At 36.3% G+C, this 20,849-nt stretch overlaps 1 protein-coding gene across 1 annotated transcript in view; it reads right to left on the bottom strand.

The window, feature by feature from the left end:
• Nucleotides 1-20,849, bottom strand: part of LOC127197235 (contactin-4) — a 746,803-nt gene that overhangs the window by 604,837 nt on the left and 121,117 nt on the right. The gene's annotated exons all lie outside the window — the stretch shown is intronic.

Below are 20,849 nucleotides of genomic sequence, written 5' to 3'. Positions count from 1 at the left end.
ATTAATAAGCAAATATTTATTCATGTACTAATTATACTTAACAAATATTGCTTCTCTTTTATTTAATTTTTTCATGTGTCAGAATGTTTGCCTCCATGTATGTACATGCACCATACGCATGTCTGGTATCCATATAAGCCAGTAGAGGGTGTCAGAGCCCCTGGACCTGGACTTTCATATGGACTGATGCTGTGAACTTCTGTAGCAACAGCAAATGCTCTTAACCATTGAGCCATTTCTCTAAACTCAAGATTTCCTTCTTATTACTCCTTAATAAAAATCAAATTAGTTGCTGGAGCATCTTCTAGGTATATTCCAAGGAGTGGAGAGTTGAGTGGAGAGTGGGGTATGACTTTCACATGTGCCTCATATTTGACCATGTCCCCTGGATGGGGAGACCTGGTTGCACTCAGAGGAAGGACAGCAGGTTACCAAGAAGAGACTTGATACCCTATGAGCATATACAGGGGGAGGAGGTCCCCCTCAGTCACAGTCATAGGGGAGGAGGGTAGGGGGAAAATGGGAGGGAGGGAAGAATGGGAGGATACAAGGGATGGGATAACCATTGAGATGTAATATAATAAATTAATAAAATATGTTTTTAAAAAATCAAATTAGTAATTATTGCATAACTACAAATTGCCAAGCATTCTATTTGGACATTAGAACACATTTTATATGAAGATTAAAAGCAGCCTTAACTATCCTCACTGAAGAAGCAGTCAATACCTCAACAATATTACACAAATAACAGCTTCTACAATGGGCAAACTTCTCATTTTATCATGTTAAAATGGACCTCACATATATAATTCAATTTTTCTTTGACCTACCTAAAATATGTTGCAGATGGTTGGAAAATGGAGTTGTAACTATCCAAGGGCAAACGTAATTAACATTCACCATTTCCCAGTTCTTGCACCTAGAGGCCAAACTACAGGAAGGGCTAATGGGAACTCTAGCTAGAGATTAAATTTAGAATTCAGAAAGTAAATGTATTAGCAAACCTGGACCAATTTAGGAATCTTATCAATATTCATATTTTTGGTATTTTGGGGAGCCACAGCCTGACTAGGTCTTTTTTTTTTTTCTTCTCAAAAATATCCTTAGCATATCACCTAATGGGAAAAATATGAGCTAGTGACACTGTATGATTTGTTCAAACAAGGCAGGACTGGCATCTACTCCATATGTGGATACTAAATTTAGATCAGTAACTGAGAGCTTTAGCAGCTGGGATGTAGGAAAAAATTAAGCAACAAATGAAGATTAAAAACTTGTTTAAAATTTTAAAACAAACAAAGAAATGATAAGACCTGAATCTTTTTCCCATGCTGAACATTGTAGCTGGAATGGAAACAGTTACTCCATCATATCACGGAGCCATCAGCATGTAAGTGCTATTTTATTCCCTTATTAATTGAAAAGTGTGCGGGGGCATGTTTGTTTAGCACAGATCTTTACATCAGCCACTCAAACTGAGCTCCTGTAGAATGGTGCTTGGATTTTGTATTGAATAAATAACTTATTTATTATAGAACATATCTCTGTTTATCTAGGTATAACATGCAAACAACAGCAGAAATACACGTTTTTTTGTCTCTCCATATGACTATGTACAGTTAAGACATAAAACTTTAAAGATATCATTTAGAGATACTATTTCAGCTAGCTTTTTTCCCCTGTTATGTCAGCAAACACAATCACAAGTTAAAAAAAGAAATATTTTTAAACCTTTAAAAAAAAGGAACTTTACAAAAGTACTGTCATTACTTCTTTCTTAGGAAAATTTATTTCATTCTAAATTTCCACTTTCATCATTAAGTGCATTGTAGGCCTCCAATCTTAGCACTCTACAAAACTGCAGTACTTTCTGATAAGAGATACAAATGTGATTTGAAGACATAAACCCTTGTTTTTTTTTTCTGCATACCTATAATCTAGTCCCAAATAAGAGTTTTTGCTGTGCAAATTGAGGAGGATACATTTGTTTGGCATAAATTCCATCTTTACATCAACCACTCAAACACTCTCATAATTGTATTTCAACAAGTTTGTGCATCATGGTATGCATGTCCATTTTAGATGTTTCCAATGCACCTGCAGTAATTACCTCAATTAAATTGGTGAAGTCACCGTGTGTTGTCTGATGGCTTCACACAGTGTTGGACTTGTGCACTGAAGTGAATTGTGAATTGCCTTGTACTTTCAACAAACAGTGGACTACTAAGTCTTTAGCATCCTTCAGGCTTTTGTTCCTGTTTATAGTACATTCTGAATAAATTCAAATCATTTTCAAAGAGCAGCTATGACCCTTACCGCTTTCCAGCTATGAATTATACAGTCCACTACTTACGAGAAATATTTTACATTACATTAAAACATTAAAGTATCATATAATTGATGTTGGACTTCAGTGGAAAAAGAACCAAGAATCCATGTGATTCAACTTACAAACTATAAGCATTTAAGTGTAAAAACAAAAACAGAAACAGAAATAAAAAACAAAGGTTTTACACTTAAAAATTGACTTCTTGTTTTACTAGACTTCTCTTAAGAAGCCAAAGCAAGCACTGTTCACATTTTTCTGATCTTGGTTGAAACCAAAACCCAAAGAAATAAACTAAACTAAGTCTCTTTTTGTTTTTAATTGAAAGCCAGTTATCTTTCCTAATGCCTTCCTGATTGAAGTTTTCCTGATTGTTAATCATGTCATAGATGACTACAATAATCTCAAGATCAAAGTACTGTTGAATTTATAATGTGAGTGTGTATGTGTGTGTGTGTGAGAGAGAGAGGGGAGATGCAGGGAGGGAAGGAGGGAGGAAGGGAAAGGGGAGAGAGGGGGGGGAATTAGACAGACAGACAGAGTCAGATAGACAGGAAGGCGGACCAACAGACAGGCTGACAGGAAGGCAGAGGCAGAGGAGAGGCAGAGGCAGACAATCAGACAGACAGAGCCTTATATGGTAAAACAGGACTTCAGAGATGGGTCAAACAAAACAACACAAATCCTTTCTAAGGCATGTTTCCACAGCCCCATGGTCTGATAATCCTCTTTGACTAGAATGCACTTCTTACCATTTCCATCATCTTTTAGCACTGTTGTATCAAAGAACAAAGCTTCCAACCTTTTTAAAAAATTAAGATACACTTAAACCATATCCCCTAGAACAGTGCTTCTCAACCTCCCTAATGCTGTGAGCCTTTAATACAGTTCTTCATTTTGTGGTGACCCCCCAACCATAAAAGCATTTTGTCACTATTTAATTACTGTATTTTTCTGCTGTTATGACTTGTAATATAGAAATTGCATAATATCTGATATGAGATCCCCCAAAAGCTCATGACCCACATGTTGAAAACCACTGTCCTAGATACACTTATCAGAAAGCTTCAACAATTTTGATTGCCACCAATTAACCTACATCCTGGAATATTCATTTTTCTTGAGATAGAATCAGTAGTGAAACTTATGATATGCCTTTTTACAGTATAATTTGCTTTTCTACATGGTTGAATTTCTCACTGTGGTCCACTGTTTTTGGATTACTGATAAAATACATCTTCCAAGTTCCAATCTAATGTTCAGTAAAATCCTAAGAATGTATCATTTTAATTGGTCTCAAGGGGACTACAATCTATACCTAAGTTTCCTTGACTACTTTTCCTTTATAATTCTTCCTTTTCCCTTAAATCTGTACATCCCCTTCAAATTCACAATATTTTGATGTCTCTTTTTTGTATTTCCAAGGCATTCCTTTAAGTCACCCTGAGTAACAAGAGAAGCAAAGTTTCAGCAGAAGGGAGCTATAACATTTTAGTTTCAAAACAAACTCAAAGCACTAGTTCATAATGCCAAGATTTCCCACAGTGAGGGTTAGAGATAATTGGTTAAAGGCAGAACTGAATTCTCTTCCTCGCCAACTGACCAAGAACATGATATATATGTTGAATGATTTTTCTCTCATGGAGTATGAGGTCTGGCATAATTCACATATAATGAACTCCTTGAGGGGCATAGATAGGTGAAACATTTTAGTTTTAATCTCACAAATCAAACTTGGAAAGGACCAAAACATAGAACTTGCTGACTTTCCCATAGTTTCCTAATGGCCTCTGAGTGGAAAACTACAAGAGAAAGAGTGGATAATATTTGTGCAGACTAATAAAAGAAGCCATGGATGCTATATACATTTAATCACCATATTTCTCTTTTGTGGCATTTACCGTGTATGTTAATATATCACTAGCATCAAGACTTTATTTCTCTTATTTGACCATCAGCAATGAGAAAATAAAGCATTCTTTGTTTGGTAGCTTTTGGCAACAAACAAGCAAACAAACAAACAGAAAAGCAAAAACCGTATAGCAACACTATGAGCTGTGGTAAGAGAGTAGGATAGGCTTCCAGGATCAAATGGTACTCAAGCCTGTAATGAATCTTACTCTTAACTACCAAGTCAGAATCCAAAATGAGGCAAAACCCACAATAAAAACACATGAATCAGACCAGTGCTGCTAGTGGTTACACTAAATTGCAAACTCCTTTTACCCAAGTACAAAACATATACTATTAAAATAATCACCTTAAAAATATGAGCTGCATTTCATTTTCATTTTATTGACCACTGTATTTCTAAGTTAGCTTCTTTTCCAGCCCATATTCTTCAAAGATTGCTGGTTGCATGTTATAAACTTTTGGAGGAATAAAGAAAATTTAAATATACCATGTTGTTCATGTGTGTGTGTGTGTGTGTGTGTGTGTGTGTGTGTGTGTGTGTGTAAAATAAAGAAGGCTTCATTACAAAATGTCTCTTGTGTAATAACATGTTTGAAGTTAATAAAACTAAACAAAAGTTATAGCGCAGTGCATTTTTTTTTTAATTTTTGTCCTTGACTGTAGATCTTTCAATCTTCTGCTCACATTGGACAACTTCCTTAATTGCAGAAGCTATTTTAGGATCAGGGAAGTAGTTTATGAGGTCATCTGTAAAAAGTGGTTTTAACTGTATTTCATGGATGGTTAATCTTTTGGGTAGATGAAAAAATTACAGAAAATGATACTATCCATTTCACTTATGACCATTCAATCCCACCACTATTTATTAATTGACAAGATCATGTGTTTGTTAAATAGTAAAAGATCAAAGCCATGTAGGTTGCAAACACATTTTTCTTTTTGGAAACATAAATGAATATACAAGGATGAGCTTGGCTGCTAAGCTTGTTATTCAAACATGGTGAGGTACTACTTTTAAAAATAGAATTATGTTTTAATTGTTTGTATGACAATTAATTGTACTGAGATGAAAAGCTACATTTCAGCTGATCTAGGATGGCAGTGAATGAGCTAGTGTGGACAGAGCCATATGTGAACCAAGCCACATCGTGTTTTGACTATGTCACACACGGAGGTACAAAACTGGGGCTGACAGTGGGAGGTACCCTCAGTTTTCTAAGAAGGTTGGATGAAAATTGGGCAATTCCAGGGTTTACTAGAATTGTGTTTAGGTTTAGAAAGCAAAGACTAATCATGGCATTGCTTCTCAACCATAGACAGCTTCACAGATAAAGATAGCCCATGGAATCAAAATCATATTTAGAGCCAGACAAACAGAGTTAAACAACAGCAGCTTAATGTTAAAGCAATCATACAAATAGGCTTGGTTTTCTCTGCTTTGGCAATTCTGGGAATTGAACCCAGGGACTTGCACCTGATAGACAAACAGTACTACGGAGTTATATCACTAGTTCTCAATACAGCAATATGATTTATATAACATATTCTTTGTGCTGAATTTAATCCAATAACCAAAAGATGACCTGTGTTAATTTAACAGAAGATTTATTTTGACTTGAGGGCCCAAAGAGTTGAATTATAAGTTTAAGATTCATGATGGGTTTTTATTTTTAAAATGTACTGTTACTTATGTTTTATCTGTCGCCTTAAAGGCAAGTGGCTTTTTTTCTCCCAAGGGGGGAAATGTCAGCTTGTCATTTTTCCCAGTTATATTTCTGCCTTCTACCTTTTGACATCTGTATCGAGGCATGACATGCTTCGTTATAATCATCTAAAGCGACACATCCACCCAGTGATTTTTATTGCTTAAGAATATAGACCAGGGAACAGCTCTCAAATAGGTGAATCTCAGAAAATGGTGTGGTTATTCAATATTATATCTGCTATGAGAATAAAATGCAGGGCTGGTTTCATTTACACACACATGTGACTAGGTGTGCATATATATATTACATATAAAGCACATATTACTATTTTATGAACATTATATTTAAACTGGTTATTTACAGCCTGCTAGTTATAAACTGATAGGTAAAACATGTAAGTTACTTGTGCTTTTGGGGTACTATATATGATATCTTATTATATGTACAGACTGACATTTAAATAAGATTTAACACTTCCTCAAACAATTAACATTTATGTCGGTAACCTGTAAATTGTTCTCCTTTGGCATTTTGAATCTGTCATGTGTACTATGCAACAGAGCACCACACCTTGTTACTCCTGTGTAAGCTGAATGGTGAGCACTCACGGAAGACTCTCTCTGCACGCACCTCTCTCCCTTGTTTTGTACCTCCTACTTAGTACTTCAGACCTCTGTTTCATAAGAGGTTTAAACTCCACACAAGTGAGCTCATGTGCCACTTATCTTTCTGTACCTGGCTTGTTTCACTTAACACGATCTCTAAGTCTATCATTTTTTCTCCATAAAGGGCCAGATTTCATTTTGTTAGGCTATGAGTCATTTTATATAAATACTGCATTGAAATGATACTGCATTACATTTAATTGGATTAAATAAAATAGAAAGTTAAAAGCATCCACCTTTTTATTTTGTGTGATGATATTAGTAACTCTCTTTTTTAAATTTTATTAATTTATTCAGATTACAATTCAATTGCTATCCCATCACTTGTTTCCTCCCATTCTTCCCTCCCTCCTGCTTTCGCCCTATGCCCCTCCCCTAGGTTTAAGACCGAGGTGGACCTCCTCCCCCACTATATGGTCATAGGCTATCAAGTCTCATCTTGGTAGCCTGCTTATTCTTTCTTTGAGTGCCACCAGGCCTCCCCACCAAGGGGAGGAGGTCAAATATGGAGCACTAGAGTTCATGTCAGAGTCAGTCCCCGCTCTCCACATAACTGTGGAGAATGTCCTGTCCATTGGCTAGATCAGAGTAGGGGTCCGATGTTTACTACTTGTATTGTCCTTGTTTAGTGCAATAGTTTGAGCAGACCTGCTAGGCCCCGATCCACCCATGATGATGTTCTTCTTGTAGGTTTCTAGTACCTTCTGGGTCCTTCTATTTCCCCATTCTCCTATATTTGTCTTACCTAGAGTCTCAGTAGGATGTCCCCACGTCTATCCCAATCTCTTGGTAAGTGAATACTTTTGTGGGACATGCCTTTTGGGCTAGTGCCCAATTACAAATGAGTATATACCATGTATTAGTAACTTTCTATGTTATGGATCTGGAAAGATATTTCTACTGGACAGCAATACTGTGAAGCACACACATGGGCTAACCCTGAGCATAGCTCTACATCAATAAACGTGCATTTTCAAGACAGTCGGTGAAAATATTTGAATGTTAAATGTCCTCTACAGACTCAATGGTCCCTAGCTGGTGGTGCTAATTTGGAGGTTTGTGAAATCTTTAGAATATGGAGCCCCACTGTCATTAGCAGGTCACTAGGGGGGAGCTGGATAGGTTTAACCCACTTCTACTCTAGAATTTTGGTTTCTTGTCTGTTATTACATGGCTTGTCCTCACCATACATGCCCATGGTCATGGATCCACCATGATTTCCCTGGCTTGATGGACTACAACCTTCTAAGATTAAATAATTTTGTCTCACTCATGCTGTGTCTGCTATTTTGCTTTTGGTTATTCTATAACAATGGCAAAAAAAAAAAGTAACTAATACAGTTTTGGACATAGAATTTAAAGTATAAGGAAGAATATACTACTAATAATAACATATATGAGTAGGATTTTTGTTTTGAAAATCAGAATAACTAAATCACATTCATGTTAAAAGTAAAGTATCAGGCATGTATTTACAAAGTTATGTAGCATGTCTGTCGTGAAGTCCGAATTCATACTAACTTATACTAGTCTTCATCTTGGCTTAATGAAACATCAATCCAAGCCTAGATCTCGTCCAATACTGTATTCTTGTGAGTTCAATGATACCATTTTCCATATCTACTATTGTACCTCTAGCTATATCTGCCTGATCACATCCTTTTAAATATATTTCTAATTGACCTCAATATGGCAGCTGCTGATTTGCTAAAATTATTGTTATAACCCTAAGGATTCTCATTGTATTATTTGTATGAGATATATTAATTTTGTCTCCCCTATGCCATGAAGAGAGATTTTTAGTATTTCTATTATTCTCAGAACAATAGGCAATTCAATAAATTATATCAAAGTATGCATTAAACAAAAACATAAAAGAAGGGGAGGGTGATAGGCAGGATGAGTGTGAACAGCAGAAAACCATGGTACATCTTGTATAGAATTTTCCTTGTGCTTGAAATATGGTCCCCATCTCTTTATGTAGCATACACACTGGACTTAGGCCCAGTTCTGATTAGCAAGAAACCAAATGCGAGATCCACAGAGTTGAATATTTTTTGGATGAAACTCACAGATAATTACACTTTGAAACTCTTGTGAGAAATTTACAATGTAGGTATAAAAATATTTTTATCCCTCTTTTTATTTTTGTCCAAACGTACTGCCCAGACTGTAATTGAGCTGTACTACTGATAAAAGGCTTACTAAATCTGCAAAATAGGTTTGTTTTAATGAAAAGAAAATGCCTGAAACATCACATTTCCTCCCTTCCAAAATAACATGTTTTCTGAATAACAATGTAGCTACTTTTCTGCACTAAAGCCAAAATCACAACTAATCATCAGAGTACCACTTTTATCATCTTCTCCAACTGGCTTGCCATTCTTTCATCCTAAATCTAAGCATACCAATTTATGCTTTTATTTTAATAACTGATGAGCCCACCCCCCCCCCAGGCTTTCTGCTAGGCATGGCGCTAGTTTGTATACGATGAGGTACCTACTAAAGTTTATTGCAGCCCAAACCTGCAGTCCTGAAACACACACACACACACACACACACACACACACACACACACACACACTAAACAAAGAATTTTAACTGGAGGTAAATCCACTTCCCTGAGAGTTTTGTAAAGTAGCATGTAGGTTTGGTTGCTCTCTCTTTGAATTAAAGAAAGATGGTTTAGAAGTTAGAATACTATGGCATTCTGACGAAAGTAATCATTGATTATATGGGTCTCCATCAACATTGTCCTCCTGTTTAATATGATTATGTGTATGTGTGTATACATGTTTGAGCGTGTGTGCATGTGGAAGGCAATGGAGGCCAGAAATTGACCTTGTCTATTTTTATCAATGGCTTTTAAACACACACACACACACACACACACACACACACACACACACACACACACACCCAGAAACACACACACAAACACTGATATGATCTTCTGCTAAATCTGGGCTCTAAAGATACATAGGTGATGGTGGCAATTCATACTCAAATATTCATGCTTGTGTAGGACATTTACCAAATGAGTGGTCTGCTTAGCCCCAAGGGCTTGCTTTTGTATGCTATGGTCTTATGCAGCAGTCCTGTACTATACTGACTAGAATTCAACACAAGTATTTGTGAGCAGTTTGAGAATGCCCTGAGGCTAGGTAAAGAAAAATCCTTGGTTTGGGAATCACAGAGTTAGCAAACAAAGTTTCCTTCCAGGATTGCTGAGTTAGACTCCCACCTCCTTAACACTGCAGTTATGTGGTGTTAAACAACTTAGTCTCAGAATGTCTTCACTTGCTAAATAGTAAAATGGGAACACTTCAAAGTATATGTGATGACAAAATAGATGAGCCAACGTGGAAATCATCCGTAGAGAAAATGACATAGGGTGAACACCATTACAGACTAACCTGCTACTTATATTATTTCAAAGTGGAGATGTAAGATTAAATATGTCTCTATTCTTTAGACTGCAATATGTTGAAACAAACCTATTAGCCCAAGCTTCAGTTTTCTTATTGATAAAGATACTGCAGTGATGTTTTCCAGGGATTCAACATAGCACAGAGGTTAAGAGCCCAAGCTCTTGAATCAGCTCACCTGGCTTGAAGTTATAGGATAAATTACTAGCTCTCTGGTCTTGGAAAAAAAACAATAACCTTGCCTAATCTTTGTGGTCTAAACCTATAGAACTTGGACAATAAAACCTAATCTCCACAGGGTTATTAAGCAAATTACTTAGTAGCTAATTTGATAATGATGTAATATACACCTTATGATAGTTTTGCTTTCACTATTAATTTTCATAGCTTATACATATTAGCATTTTGTAAAATATATGGAAATTAATCATTTAGTAATAGAGAACCTAGACAAGGGAATAAACACCTTGAATTTATGAAGCATATGGTATTTCTAATGTTCATAATGATTATTTTATTCTAGCCCTCAGGTCTCTTCTGAATATGACTATTGTGGACTAGTATACTAAGATTGTATAGATAAACTCAACTCATTGCCCAATGTAATGTGGGATTACTAGGCCAGACAAAATTCTTTCCTGGTTTGAGCCATCAGGAGGCTGACTTCTCAGATTAGTGTCCATCTGTCTCTTGAACAGGAAGCAGCAAGAACAGTTCTTTTCCTTTCATCTGCAGCCACATTTCCCATGACTCATTTTGTGTCAGACACACAGGAGGTACTCCATACACTAGAACTGTTTCAGAAGCAATGTTTTGACACCCGAGAAATCTCACTAAAGTGCCCAACATTATTAACTGTCTTATCTGTAGGAAGAGTTTCCCCTTAGGATCTTGGGAAAGACACTGTTTCCTTATAGTTCAGTCTATTTAGAATTATTATATATTGTTTTCTTACCCAAGTTAAGCAAAATCATTACAATCATCTTTGTAATTTTCAAGAGCATAAAAACCAAAATAGAGTACAGTAGTCTTGGACATTGGGGATGAAATGTTAAGAAAAGGCCCAGTATCTGCCTTTGCAGCCTTGACATGTGAGTCTCAGAGATTGCAGGCACAGACACACTCTATACACCTATTGAGCTTTCATGAAACTAGCAACTAATCATAAAACTAATGTCCAACAGCTGTAGAACATGCACATGTATCCCTCCTGTCTTGACAGGAGATGTTCAAAATAGAAACAGTCAAAATGGGTCAGAAAATTACTTTTTGAACAAAGACAATTAAAAGACTTGCAAAAAAATGGTGCTCAAAGTTGAGTGCCACTAAAGAATAGTTTGAGTGTTTCTATGGGACTGACATAGAATCATAAAAGAAAGACCTTTAAGTCTACCTTTGGCTAAACAGGCAAGTGACTGTCAGTCAACCAGGAGAGTCATGGCCTCACCAGTAGCAGCTAATGAAGTATCTCTGACTCCAAACAACAGCTCTCTCAGGTACTATTGAGAGATTATGAAAGAGCATTCAGGTGTGGAAGATCAGAGGAAGATGATACAGTAATGACGACTTCCATGAATTCAGGGTGAAAACTAGGCTAACAAGCTCTATATTTGCTAGACTTGCCTCAGAAACTGAAGAAAACTCAGAGAAATCAAATCATCTACTTACAGTCATTGATTGCCCCAGAAACTCAATTGTGGGGATTTTTGAGCCTGAAAGGACAGGAACCCACTTAGCCTTTGCAGTAGCCATAGTGGTTTAATAGAAGACATAAACACATTTTGTGAACCGAGCTATTTTGAGTACCATTTCTGAAAGGGCCGGTCTTTTCTCTCTGCTTGTCACTTGATCACCGTCACAACAAAGGAATGCAAAAGGAAAAGACCACAGTGAAAATGAGATCTGCCAGATCAGCAGAGGGGCTAGGGATGGAAAGAATTTCATCATTTGATTTGTTATACTACCAGGAAGGAGTGTGTTTGGGACCATTGGCTCACAAAGCCAATATTCTACATTATAGTCTCTAAGCTAAACATGTATCACTACTGCTGTTACTTCATTTTAATTTCATCCACTTATGAAAATCCATTTAAAAAGGAAGCCAAGAAGACTCTCTGCCCATTTAAAATAACCTTCATGAAACAAGACAACCATTTGGCTTCCTTGACGTTAATGAAAAGAAATGGTAAACATGTATGAGCACTATTATGGAGAAAAGAAATCCATTCTTGAAATTTTCCTAATAAATGGCATATTTTATAAAGTATATCCACCTTTACATATTCATTAAAAACACAGAATGAATAGATATATTATACCTGGTTAATATATTTAGACTTAATACAGATATAAAATAATTTAAATGTTTGTTAACAACATTTTGATTTTGTTAAATTTAATATGCTTATTAACATAATTTATTGAAGAAGCCTAACTTGACTCATATAATTGTTTTATAAAGGAAAGATATGTTTCTTAGGGTTTAATAAAACTCATTTCACTTTAAAAATATACATTTCACTAAGGTAATGTTGGTACAAAAATAGACTCAAGAATACACTGTATATTGAGACTCTATGTGAGAAAAATATAGGGGATAGGGAAGTAGGTGGATCCAGAGGGTCCTTGAAACCTACAAGAGGAACATTATGATGGATGGATCTGAGCCCAGGGGTTCTGCTTGATCAAAGGCACCAACCAAGGACAAAACATGCAACCATCATCAAACCCCTACCCAGTTCTAACCAAGGGACAGAACATTCTCCACAGTTAAGTGGAGACTGGGGACTGACTGTCACAGGATCTCTGGTGCCCCATATTTGGCCATGTCCCTTTGTTGGGGAGGCCCAATGGCACTCAGAGGAAGGATAGCGGACTACCAAGAGGAGACTTGATACCCTAACACCATATTCAGGGGGAGGAGGTCCCCCTCAGTCACAGTCATAGGGAAGGGCAATTGGGGTAAAAGTGGGAGGGAGGGTGGAATGGGAGGATGCATGGGATGGGATAGAAAATGAGATGTAATATGAATTATTTTATCTTTCAATAAAAATGTGTTAAAAAAAAAGAATACACTGTATTAATACAACTCAACATTAAGTTAAGATGTTATGAAAATAGACTCATGGACCGATGCATAGTTTGTTTTATTCATAGTAGCAGGTGAGATTAAAATGTTATCAGTAGCTATTAATATAGGCACATCTCTAAAATAATAAATTATACTAAGAGAGATACTCTAACGTCTAATATTCAATGTAAGGATACTCCATAGTTTCAAAAAGCTGTAAGTAAACCTAAAGACAACCTGTCAATCCCTCCATTTCACAGCCTAGGTGTACTCCAAGGCTCCCACTACTCAGAAAGCAGCAGATGGGAGGTTTAGCTTTGAGGAAAAATAAACTATTCAAACACACTTCTAAGTGACACTTAAAATGGTCAGATTTCTCCCAGCTGTTGACTGAAGGTATAAACTCTCTGCATGGCCGCAGGGCAGACTCTTCATACTTTCCTAACTAGGAAAGAAAATTAATAGACCAAGCAGTGAAATCTAAACTTATCTTAATAGTATGGCATGGATCTAAAATATATTCAGTGAATTCTCCAGATGCTTGGGACCTTCTGTATGTAGACGGAAAAAAAAAAAAAAAAAAAAAAAAAAAATCAGGCACTTAAGCTGAGTGCTGCAAAGGGGAGCTACGATCAAGCAGCAAATTAAGGGTCCTGAGTGTTTTAGTGTATTAACCTTCAGTTCTAACTTGTTTGTTATGAACCTGCTAAGCAAGGCAAAACAGAGCTGTGAGTAAATACATAACAAAGCTGTTAGAACACACCTCTAGTAATAGTCACAACTTCTTTTTCAGAACAAGTTCATAAAAAAAAAAAAAAATTGTGTAGTTCTTTACAGTGCAGAATTCTAAACTTACATGTGTATTATAACCTCATTCTATATCTTAATGACTAAGCTTGGCTTTTGTTTATTTTAATTCTAGTATATGATTTTTAAATTAAGAAATAATAAACATTCTTTTTTGTTTGTTTTTTCACTTTTTTAAAATAACATTCTTAAACTCTAACACTGAAATACTTTCCTAACGTACATAAAATATAAATTAATAATCATGTTGAGTAAAAAGCATTGCTAGCTTTACTTAATAATAAGATTTTATATGATATACTGCATTGTAAATTTTTAGAAGATACTTGACCAAACACTGTCCACCCAGGTAAAACTGACAAGGTGTTTGCTGTCATTCTGAATTCCTGCCGCCACTGCTGGTCGTTTGAGCTCCATGCTGGAAGTGAGTTTTTGGGTGGGAAGGCTTCTGAGTCGGGGTGGGTGGAATCTCAGCGTCAAGTGTTTATTCTTCTCTCAGGAGTGGCTAGAGTGCTCAGAATGAGGCCTATGTGCAAGGCTCCCGGATCTCAGCGGCTTGTGGAAAAGAGATTTCCGTGGGGTGTTAGTTACACTTTGTTCTTTTTAATGAGATTGTTGGTACCAGACAGCATGGAAACTTGGGTGTTCCAAAGCTGGTGATGACACCACAGTGTTACAGGCCTTTCATTAAATTGCTGCGCTAATGGTGGCATGCACCCATGATTTGCCAGTTCAAGGTGGGCTACTTCTTTGGTGGTCAGTGGCTCACCCCTTCTTCAGCTGTGGCTGCCTAGTCAGAAGCCAAGGCTTGAGGGTCCAGTGATGAATTCTTTAGGGATGAAGGGATCATATCCTTCTATAGAATAAATTATGAGTGTCAGGCAGTCATGGTGGAGTAATGGAGAGGGAGAGAATGTATGCAAGTGTTTATTTCTTGAATCAGGGATGGTAAAAACCTTGGGCAGTGGGAGGGGTTTTGACAGTAAATTTGTTTGGTTTGTTAAGGCTAGGGATGCCCGGGATACTTTACTTATAGGCAATAAATAGCACAGTCCTAAAAGTGGGAACACAGTAGGTAATTATTCTATGGGATGAGGAAGAACTCCAGATACGGTTAAAGGTCATTTGCTGAAATCTAAGGCTTCATAAGCATAAGGTGGGGTGTTTCCAGGAATCCCCTTCCTCATGCCTGCTGAACAGATTATACCTGAAGGAAGGGAGTTGAACCTGTTTTTTTTTTTTTTTTTTTTTTTTCCCCTAAAGACTATAACATTCCTCAAGTAGAGGATGTGGGGACTTGGGCTGTCCTTATCAGGCAGAGAAGAAGGAGCCCTGCTGACAAAGGGAGTCCCTATTTTACATGGAGCTCAGGGGCTATCAGGTAATGCCAAACTTCAACCTTAATGGCAGGGTCCCACAGGCTGCATGTGTGTGTCTGAAACTTACAATGTTTAAGGAAAAAATGGCCCAGTGTAAACTCTGAAATGTGGCTGTAATAGTATAAATACTGGTATCATTAGCCACATGGCTCAATACAAGGCACACAAACCTCTGAATACTGGTATCATTAGCCACATGACTCAATACAAGGCACACAAACCTCTGAAGAAGCATCCTGCTTCGTAAAATTGAGGCAGTAATAATATTTTCATTATTGACTGTATTAACTAGTTCAAAATAAATACTCAAAAGATGTATCAAAGATATTTAAAAATAAACATTAAATTTACAGTAACAACAAACAGGAAGATACTTACATGCCACAGTTGTGACAGAAATATTCACAATACCCCCAAAGATACAGTCAATCTAAAGATCCACACAGATGTGAAAAGATAAATGCAATGTGGCATTTATACATAAAGGTGTACAGCTGTATTAATTATTGGTATGTAAAAATGAACAAAGTACTGATGTTCCGGCAGATAGACAATGAGGAAAAAAATACAATTCAGATGCAGGGAAAGTTGATTTGTTTTCTAGATCCATCTGTCCTTTACTGTGTAGAGCTTGGCTTACCCAGTTTTTCTCCACCTCGGTTCATGATATGTAGAGATAACAAAGGGCTAACTGACTAATCTAGTATGTGAATTAAATTATATAGATTGTGGTGGGAGTACAGTTCAGTGGGAGAGCACAGCTCTGCCATGTGTTAGGTCTTGAGTTCCATAGCTAGCAACACACACACACACACAAAACACACACACACACACTCACACAGTAGCTAGGAAAATATCTGTCACATAGAAGGTACTTAACAGATAGAACTTTGATACAAGTTTAAGAAATATTAAGGATGTCTGATGAGGAAACTAGAGGAAAGAAAGACGAAGTATGAACTACTTAATGCTAAGCAACTTTTAAAATATGTGTATTTGTTATTTTTAAGTGTGCATATGAATATTTGGCATGTATGTATGTATGTGTACTTCATGCATGCCTAATGCCTATAAAGGCTAGAAACGGATGCCCTACCCTTTGGAACTAGAGTTAAGAACAATTGTAAGGTATTATGTGGGTACTGAAAACCAAACTCAGGTCCTCTGAAAGAACTACAATGGTGAATAACTATTTCATTAATCTCTTAACAGTTGAGCTGTCACTCCAACCCTAGAGCCAAATGATTCTTAATTTAATAGTCATCTCAATTAACCTTTGTACTATCAGGCTTTTCAGTAAACATGATTCATCTCATGGAAGCATAACACAGCAATACAATGCCTTCCTCATATGCTTTACAAAAACTTGCTGAAGACAAAAGAAACATAGGTATAACTGGCTAAGCATTGCACTGAAACAATATATTTGATTTTCTATAGTTTCCTGGGGTGCTTTTTCTCCATCAGTTAAAAAAGAGGCATCGATGGAAAATGTCCCCCTCCTCATGCCACACTGAAAGAGATTTTACATGAGAAATTCTGGCCGCAGAAGTAAAGCATAGAAAAAAAGATGTCTCCTATGAAGAGTAAACCAGATGCATGAAACAAGGACCCACTTTCCCCCTTTAGTACCTCACGTCGTCTTTGCAGTTTGTTTCTAACACTTGAACCATTTATACTGTCCTCTCTGGGTAATGATCATTTAGAGGGCTGACATTCAGCCAGAGTGGTTGTAACAGTTCATTACACTTGTTGTTCCAGCTGTTAGAACAATCGATAACCTCAAATGAAGAGTAATGGTTATTATAAAGCCAAACACGGGTTGATGATCTTTCCTCACCGATATTAAATTTGCCTATCGCTCTGTGCATATGTGTCTGCCACAGTCCTTGCTGAATTCTGCTATAAGCTTTTCCTGGAAGCACTTGCAAGTCCAGTCCTTCCTGCAGTGGAGTCTCACACATTTCCTCTCCTGAGCAATCCAGTGATAATGAGCTGGTTCCTGGCCATATTTACTGGCTTTATTTTTGTCTCAAATGCCAATGACATGTGAAATAAGCCTGAGATTTAGCTAATTTGCTTTTGTTTTTAGCTATTTGTAATCAAAGACACTTTACTCTTTTTTTTCCCCTCTACTTCTAAAAGGCACACTGTTATCTCTTAATTCCTCAACTACTAGTTGCGTCTTAAATCTAACAATTGTATTTTAATCTCACTGCAGCATGAGTAAGGCCAAAGTTCTTTTACAAAAATGTTCAGCCAGTCAGACTTTTAGCCCTTCAGTTATAAAACATTTACTGGCCGTTTGACTCATATGATGGCTGGCAGAGTAGAAGGGAAGATCATGAATGGTGAAGAGAGCTAAATATTTAGAATTTGGATTCAGAAATACTTGCTTTGAATTATTATTATTGTCTTGATAAATGGACCACAAGAAAATTAAGACTTTGAGACACAAGTTTCCTGTTTCCAATGTAGGGTAAACATCTACTTTCCCAGGAAGCTATATGATTCTCAGCATGTACATAACACATAAAGACACAGATGCCATCTTAATATCTACCCTGTCCATGAAAGTGTTTCCCTTATTTCCAAGTGAGTGGGTTTTTTGTCTGAAATTTATTTAGATATCTGTAGATATAGTTTCCCATCATTTATTGGTTTTATGTCAAATCATACTCATTTTTGAGCAATTTATAATACCAACTTCCTAGCTAGACATATCTGTTTATTTATTTTGTATCTTATGAATAAAGTTTTACTTGAAATCTATAGGATACAATATAATTAACTATGTTGAAAAGTTTCAAGACCCACACTGCTTACATTTTAATTTCTTTTTTCCTTCCTTTCTTTTGTTTTTCAGTTTTTGTTGTTGGTGTTTTGGGTGGTTTTTGTTTGTTTTGGTTGATTGGATTTTTGTTTTTGTATTGTTTTGTTTGTTTGCTTTTAGAAATAGGGTTTCTCTGTATAGCACTGGCTGCCTCATGTCTCAGAACTTGTTCTGTACAGCAGACTGGATTCAAACTCAAGAGATCCTCCTGCCTCTACCTCCTGAGGGCTGGGCCAAAGCTGTGTGCCACCAACACTTGGCCTTATTTTTTTTTCCTAAAATAATTAAAGCACACACAATTTCTGCAGCATTTACAAAATCTGACTCTGCAAAGGCTACGTGGTTGCTAATGATCTTCAGTGACCAAGTGTTGAAAAGCATCTTTTCCCTTCACTTACTTCTTGTAGATAGCTGATCTTCGTTTAACCAGCTTTAAAGCCACCATGGAGACACCATGGGAAACACATTGGAGTGTTTATGTGGGTGTTTCCTATAAAGTTTAACAGAGGCTGGAGTTCCAATCAAAATATAAAGAGAAATTAGGAGGAAACCTGAGTAACTTTGTTTGTTCATCTCTGCTTCTGAACTGAGGTGAAATTATGCGTTATCACATATTTGTGCCACATCTTCCCTTTCTCAGTAGACTGCATCCGCTTGTCAACTGTAATCTACAATGAGGCATCTCCCTTCTTGTCATCATGAGATCCCAGCAGCTAGAAAATCAGGCAATGTAAAGACACTGCCTATGTGTGGAGAGCTTTACAAACACTATCTGCTTAACAAGGATCTATCTTTACTTGAGGAATTTCTTTTTTCTCCTTATCTTTTGAGGTTTCGTGACAAATAAATGAACATCTTTCTCCTAAAAATAATTTTAATGAGTGTTTATGTTTGGAATTCACATGAAAGTTCACTGTAGGTAACAAATTAAATTGAAAAGTTACAGAAGTTACAGATTCTTCTTATTCTGTAACTTGAGGATTCAGACTTGATTGACTTCTATTTTTCTTCTTGACTTAATCATATAATTACAAACTAGTAGATTATTTCATGCAAAGAGATTATTCCGCAAATTAGGTCACTGTCATTACCATTTCTTTTAATAACATATCAAATTGTATAGATGATGCAGTCTGTTAACACTTGCCTTGGTATATATCATTTTATTTCACTCAGATGAACATTAGGAATAAATGCTATACCTAATCAGGAAAATAATTAAAATTCTATCATAATGCATAGTGGTGAAGATCTGCAGAGCTTATGAGACAGTAATAGTTTTCTGTGAGGTCATGCCTGTGTAGCAAGGCAGGGCTACATGTTGCCTGTGTTTGATAATGTTTTCCATCAAAGTTTTATATTACTATACTGAAGTAAGGCATTTGACTAAGGATTATTTCTTTACCTTGTGTCTTTCATTCCAAAGTCAAGTAGAGGACATAAATTGAAATGATTGATTTTACAGGGAGTGGGGCCTATAATTAAAGATAAATAACCAATATAATGAAAGACTAAAACTGCAGATGAACTTATGTCTCAGGAACCTGGTTCCTTCTCCTCTTCAATGTAACAAACTAGGGGAAGAAATAACAAGCAAGCACTGTAATTACAGATGAAGAATAATCTGTGCTTTTGTAATTACTAGGCTATAATCATGCCAGACTAAGTCCTTTCACAAACAGAATTCCTTTGTAAACCCACCAGAAGGCATGTAAGGGCTGAGTTGTGACAGTTGAGCATGGCTGCATACAGGCTGCCTAAATTCACACAATGATGTACAAACCAGGGAACATACTCATGCCCCTGCAATAATTACCTTCATCAACTGCTTCCAACTCAAATAGTATTCTGGGACTGTGTTTGCCTTGATTGGCTTTTTTTGTGTCCAGCAAAGAAAGCTCAATCCAGGGCTAAGGGCAAAGTCAAAACACCATAGGCTCCAAACAGACAGCTTTAGTTCTAATTCCCATTTTGTCCACTTTTTGTATAGTGCTGATCTTCAAGTTAGATGTAGATTGTGTCTGTTTCCTCAGATCCTGCAAATGTCTTACAATGTGCACATACTTTCTAAGCAACCCCAATGTGAGAATGAGAACAATGACAAAAAATGCTACCATGAATCAATAGAATTCCTCTTTTTCATCTTTTTTTCTTAAATATGCTCTTTGTAAAATAGAGATTTAATTTCTGTCCTAAAGTTTTGTATTTGTTTGTGGATGAAAGAGATAAATAGTTGAAAATTTGTAAAAAAAAAAAAAATATCCAGTGCCTTAGTGTGATGATTTTAAATAGAGTTGAATAGTTTTTTTCGATTAATTCCAAGGCTTTACCAGTCTGTAAAAGTCTATCACTCATATAATCAAGGCGTGATAATAAAGAGACAATGACAACAGGGCATATCCAAAGGAAATAGATTTTTAGGAAAAATATATACCAACACCAAATGATTGTTTCAAAATCAATGTAAGGATGAAAATGTTTGTAGGATTTTACACTTAACAATTACTAAAATATTACCCTCAAAAAGTAGAAATGAGCAAATGTGTCTCTAGTGTTAGTTAAGAAATGTATGCAAGATATATATATATATATTAGAAGTCTCACATAAAATGATTCTGATGCTGTTTTTTTTAAGCACTCAGATCAAACTGTTTTCAATACACAAAACGCATCATCTCAAACCATAATGAAAATAAAATGAAGCTTGCTGCCCTAGAT

The sequence above is a fragment of the Acomys russatus genome, chromosome 13 (assembly GCF_903995435.1).
Source record: "Acomys russatus chromosome 13, mAcoRus1.1, whole genome shotgun sequence".
NCBI classification, from domain to species: domain Eukaryota; kingdom Metazoa; phylum Chordata; class Mammalia; order Rodentia; family Muridae; genus Acomys; species Acomys russatus.
This window is presented reverse-complemented; position numbering and strand designations above follow the sequence as displayed.